This window comes from Ursus arctos, unplaced genomic scaffold (genome assembly GCF_023065955.2).
Source record: "Ursus arctos isolate Adak ecotype North America unplaced genomic scaffold, UrsArc2.0 scaffold_26, whole genome shotgun sequence".
In the NCBI taxonomy this organism is placed as follows: domain Eukaryota; kingdom Metazoa; phylum Chordata; class Mammalia; order Carnivora; family Ursidae; genus Ursus; species Ursus arctos.
The window spans coordinates 23,504,392-23,510,391 of NW_026622941.1; the positions used below are offsets into that span (position 1 = coordinate 23,504,392).

Consider the following 6,000-nt stretch of genomic DNA (forward strand, 5'->3'; position numbering starts at 1 on the left):
TTTCGTCACCACTCCCTGTGTCTTTAACCTCCACTGGCTCCTGACAGGTGTTGGAACACCGTAAACTCTTGTCTGCTGCAGGATGTCCTGTTGTCTTGGCCTAGCTGCTTCCCCAAACCCTCTGAATGGCTGGCTTGACCTTCTCTCTCACACACACCATGAGGATCTCATACAGTTACTACACCCACAAATGAACTACCCCTGCTTTTATCTTATTGTATAGATTATCTTCTTGGCATGACTGTGAATGTAATAAAGGCTCCCTGTTAAAAGAAGCCCACTAAAAAGTGTGTTTGCCATAGAAAACAACTTCACAGAGATACCAGGTGAATCCCCACACGTTTTGGGTATCTCCTTTCTCACAGAACTTTAAAACACACTCACAGAAATCTCTGGTCTAGCTTAACTGCAGACCAGATGAACTGGACACATATCCCTTTCAGCTTTCCAATAACAGGTAATAAAGTATGGCTTAAAACAGAGCTTGTTTAGTTATATGTATTGTCTGTTTTGAATGAGCCATAATCAATGTTTTGTTCCCTTCAATTTGCTTAAAGATGCTCTGAAGAGAGGGAGAACAAGGACTACCAATGTACTTCCACACATGTATTCTTTCTACCACTCATTTTCTTAGTTTGTAATTATGGGGATAAAAGTACTCACTTAAAATAAATGTTGAGACCGAAAGAAAGGCTATCATTTCCTAGCAAATTTCTCCATAGTTAAAAAGTGGCATTAGTGGGATGCCTGGGTGGCTCAGTTGGTTAAGTGTTTGCCTTCAGCTCAGGTCATGATCCCAGGGTCCTGGGATCAAGTCCTGCGTTGGGATCCTTGCTCAGCGCGGAGCCTGCTTCCCCCCTGCCTACTGTTCCCCCTGCTTGTGCTTTCTCTCTCTCTCTCTCTGACAAATAAATAAATAAGATCTAATAAAAGATAAAAAAAAGTAAAATAAAAAGTGGCATTAGTGAGAACCCAAAACAACTTCGTCATCAGAACACTAATTTAAGCTTTAGTACAAACCTGTAAGCTTCAACATCCACAGCTATAAAATGGAATGATAACGCATGTCTGAACTAATTCTGAGTTGATTTAAGTATCAAATAAGGAAAATGTTTCATAAATTGTAATACAAGATTACTCTACTCCTTTTTAAAGGATAAAAGTTGGGTTATGGGGGCACCTGGGTGGCACAGCGGTTAAGCGTCTGCCTTCGGCTCAGGGCGTCATCCCGGCGTTATGGGATCGAGCCCCACATCAGACTCCTTGGCTATGAGCCTGCTTCTTCCTCTCCCACTCCCCCTGCTTGTGTTCCCTCTCTCGCTGACTGTCTCTATCTCTGTCGAATAAATAAATAAAATCTCTAAAAAAAAAAAAGTTGGGTTATGGTTTTGGCCACACAATAACCTGTTCAAATTAGTAAGGTGTATTTTCTGAGTCAGAAATCACAACCTGCAACGTCTGCAGGGCAAGGGAGGTGAAATACATGAGTGAAGCAGGTGGGAAGAAGCACGAGCAGGGAGTGGAGGCCTTGTGGAAATTGGAGTGTATGCAGACTCTGTCCAAAGTGGGCAAGCCCCGTCTTGCAACTGTTTTTCAGGAAAAGCTAGGACTCTGGGAATTTATGTAAAATGTACTAATTTTAAAATATTGGTAAACAGGGGGGAAAGGGGCGCTTGAGTGGCTCGGTCAGTTAAGTGTCTGCCTTCGGTTCAGGTCATGATCCCATGATCCTTGGGGTAGAGCCCCATATGGCATCCAGCTCTCTGCTCAGTGGGGAGTCTGCTTCTCCCTCTCTCTGCCCCTTCCCCAGCTTGTGTTCTCTCTTTCTCTCTTGCTGTCCTCCAATAAATAAATAAAATCTTAAAAAAATTAAAATATTGGTAAACGATTTTAAAAGTATTTAATTATTTTAAAGTGAGCTCACCCAAATCAACATATGCAAAGACCAAATTCAGCTTTTATGCTATCACCCTATGATTTCTATGTGAGGTTTTGTGTTCTTTGTCAAGAAATGGACAACAGACATAAACCTAACCACATGGTAAAATCATCCTCAGAACTCAGGAAAAATGGGCATTAACAGTGGCTAGCATTTCTTTGACTACCATATGCCAGGTGCCTACTGTACTTATAGTTTTATATGCACTATGTCATTTAAGACTCACAAGAAACATTCCAGAAAGGCATTACTTTAACCTGCATTTTCAGAAAAGAAAACTGGGATTAGAGAGTTTTTAAGGTCATAATGCTGGTGAATGGTAGAGTCAAGAAAGAGAGCAGGTCAAAGGCCGCGGTAGAAAGTTGGTGTTCAATGATAGACGATTTCAGTTCAGAAGGGTAATGCTCCCCAACTTGAGGTTCCTGACTCCCTATGTGTCCCAAAGTGCTAAGGGGTCTTCTGTGAATTATTTGGAAAGTCTAATGGAAATCTTCTATTAACCCTCTAATGGATAACTGAATTTGTTTCCTACTACCAAGGAAAGGGAGTTTGCTAGACACAATCTTTCAAATTATAGATCCAGGGGAAAGATTAATGAAGGGATCTTTTTTTAAAAATAAAGTTGGAAATGAAAAATTTAGAGCACTGACATGGTAGAAATTATTAAAATGATAAAACATTTTTACATCACAACTTTATATAATCTACATTCATATACTCTAGATTTGCACTTACAAATACTTGTTTGTTCACCAAACTATTAGTAGCAACTAATGGACCTTCAAATATTTTGGATTTGGCAGATAAAGTTATTTTTCAAACACTTGCACAACAAATTTAGGTCGTAAAGATACAGTTGAAAAAGAAAGAGCAAGACAATGTTATCCCCTTTTGTGATGTGACCATAATGTCTTGCAAATAGATAAACCAAACTGGTATTAAAGACCATCAAGTTGAATCTTTCACTTTGCACTTTTTTCCCCCACCAATAATAATAAAAAGGACTAAGACAAATGAGAGTAATTTTTCACACGAGCCAGACATCACATCAATATACTCATAAAAAACAGGTTATCGTTGAAATCGTATACATCTCTAAATTCTCCCATTTGAAAAAAATTACCTTTCATAATGTCATAAAAATCAATATGGCATGGATAACACGGACCCTCATTTATTTGTTAAAACTCGAAACTTAGGCTCCAGCAAATCCAGAAGACTTGTCAACTTGATCACCTACCTTTAGAAAAGTCTGAAAGTCATGCATAATAATGCTCAGATACAAGACATAAAGCGTCCAGGCTGCGGCTGTGATCCTGGGCCTCTGACACAGAACAAAGTCATGGTGTCACAGGGATAAGCATCCAGGATCTAGGGAAAGTAATCAGAAGTTGAACTTACAAACCTCTAAGTAGTATGGCAGGACTAGAATTTTCTCGTCCACGTTAGCATTTTTACATAACTAACACGGAGCACAAAGCACTTCATCTCCTTTACTGGCATAAAACAAATTTAAAGTCACTGGATCAATGTGAATTATAAAAAGACAACAACATAAACTTAAGGCTTTAAGAGCACCTACAATCACCAACAAAACTGCAGAAACAATGAAACCCGTGAAGAGTCTTCGGATTTTCAAGTCTTTTTTTTTCTTTTTAATTTTAGTGCCTTTACAACGGCTATTTCAAGGCTTACGTCCAATTTCTATCCTAGTAATAATAAACGATCACTTAAAATTTTATTGTTTAAAATTTCCCTTAGGAAAATGTTAGCAAGGTGCAAATACAAGAAACTACTGGAAAACAGTACGGGGCTGTTAGCAAGTTGAAATGACATCGTTTCTGGTAGGATTCCCCTAGTCTCTCCACAAGGATCACAGTGCTCTTGTCTGCACTTTCTTAGAAAGAAAACTTTCCAGAGGCGCATGGAGTTGTAGGGACCCCAGCCCCACCGACCTGCTCCTAGAGAAATCATCCCCAGCAAGAGCCCCTGGGGCCGACCCGGCGAGGCGTAGCGCCACAGGCTCCTCCCGGACCGCCGGGGCGAGGTGCGTCCCCGCTTCTCCGCGCACGTTCTTCACGCTCGCCCTCCAGGTCTCTGGGCCGGCCGGGGCGCGCGCCGGGCTCGAGAGTGCGAGGCTTCGGCGCCCGCGCGCGCCCTCCACGGCCCAGGGACCGGGAAGCGGCGCCGCCTCCAGCGCCGCGCAGGCCCCGCCCCCTCGCCGGGCTCCTCGCCAGACCTGCGCGGCCCTAACTCCTACCTGGGCGGGAAGCCGGTTCCTCCTTATTCCCTTCCCGGGCGCCGGGACGTGCTTCCTCCCCGCCGCGCCCCGGCCGCACCCCGTGTGCGCCGAGAGAGATGGCCGCGCCACCTGCGCCTCGGAACCTCGCGGGGCCGTGGGCTGGCGGCGGGGGCTGCGAGGGCCTTCCCGGGACTCGGCCTGCGCCTTCCTGGCCTGGTGCACCGGACGTGGGGGAAGGGGAGTGCAGCGCCCACCCTGGGGCGTCCCGGATCCCTGGAACGGCCCGGACAGGCCCAGTGTCCTGGAACAGATTCGCCTCATTTTAACGCGCGGTGTCTACTCCCCCCCACGCCCCAATCCACGCCAAGAACTTACCCAGTCTTTGGGGCTGGCTCTCTTGGGGCTGAAAATGAGCATCGGTTTTAGACCTGCAGAAGGAAAGTGACTAAAGAAGTCGTCCCCGGATACCAATTCACTTTGGCGGTTTAAGGAACCTGGAAAACTGGAAGCTTCAGGAAGACTGCTATGAATTACCAGTCCTCTAGCTGGTCCCGTGGGGGGCCAGTTCTGTCCTCCCTGTCCTGACTCTTCTGAGCCCACGGAATGGGTCCATGCTGACCACATTCCCCTGAACAGCCTCAAGGGACATTTTGCGCCTAGTTAAGCCTTCCTTCCACCTCAACAGGCGAGAACCACAGTCAAAATGTCCTTTGATTCTGTTAATAATCTAAATGGGCCTAACATTCATGATGTTATCTAAATGAGAAGAATTCTAGAACAGAGGTCATCTAGTCCTAATCAATGCATTTGCCTTAAGGAAAAAACATGGTCATTTCAATAGATGACAAAAAGGCATTCAGCATATTCAAGATCCTTCCTCGGAAAAGATCTCTGAAATCTAGAAATCGAACGATGAATTTTTCTCAGAATATCATGTATCTCATCTGATATCTGAAGATATCCCAGAATATTGAGAATATCATATCGATACTAACATGTAAACAGCCTCAAAATTTTAAGTTACTTCTTTGAAAACCAGCATATCAAATTTATTATTTAACATAATAAAAAGTAACCAACTGGCCACATACAAAATAAGAGAACAATAACCAATTAAAATGCAATGGGAAAATAGATCCCATTCACAATAGCAACTAAGAATATGAAATAACTAGGAATGATAAAAAATGAGAGATGTAGGAGATCTGAAAAAGAAAAGTGCAGGACTATTGAGAAAGTATCTATAGGGGTGCCTGGCTGGCGCAGTCCTTAAGCATCTGCCTTCTGCTCAGGGCGTGATCCTGGTGTTCTGGGATCGAGCCCCACATCAGGCTCCTCCGTTAGGAGCCTGCTTCTTCCTCTCCCACTCCTCTTGCTTGTGTTCTCTCTCTCTCTGGCTGTATCTCTGTCAAATAAATAAATAAAATCTTTAAAAAAAAGTATCTATAAAATATTTTATTAACTAGGGAGACAGAGGATATCCTTAAATGAGAAGGCAAGATTTTAAATACATAATTATTACTTCCTAAATTATGAGACAAAAATATTCTAGAATTCATCTAAGAAACTACATAAACTAGAAAAGTTAAGACAGTAGTTCTCAGACTGTGGTCTTGGGGCATCTGAGGTCGTTCAAGGGGTTCACAAAATCAAAATTGCTTTCATGATAGTATTAAGACTTTTTTCACTCCTTTTTTGGTATCCATTCTTTCACAAGTATACAGTCAAGTTTTCCCGTGGCTACCTCCTATGTCTTATTACAAGAGATTAAAGGAAGAAGCAGATATATCTTCTATCATGCCAAGCATGAAACAAATTT

General features: G+C 43.0%; 1 protein-coding gene across 2 annotated transcripts in view; it reads right to left on the bottom strand.

Annotated features, from left to right (window-relative positions):
* The window catches only part of LMNTD1 (lamin tail domain containing 1), a 72,329-nt gene extending 67,103 nt beyond the window's left edge, over positions 1–5,226 (bottom strand). Inside the window, exons 1-2 of one of the 2 annotated variants that reach the window (XR_008961577.1) lie at positions 3,895–4,118; positions 3,180–3,310 (exon numbers count right to left, since the gene is read on the bottom strand). The gene's annotated coding sequence lies outside the window, so the exon portion shown is untranslated. Of the gene's footprint in view, positions 1–3,179; positions 3,311–3,894; positions 4,119–4,199 lie in introns of those variants that run through there. The other variant, XM_026502242.4, reaches the window with a different exon arrangement.
* Between the last annotated feature and the right edge of the window lie 774 nt (positions 5,227–6,000).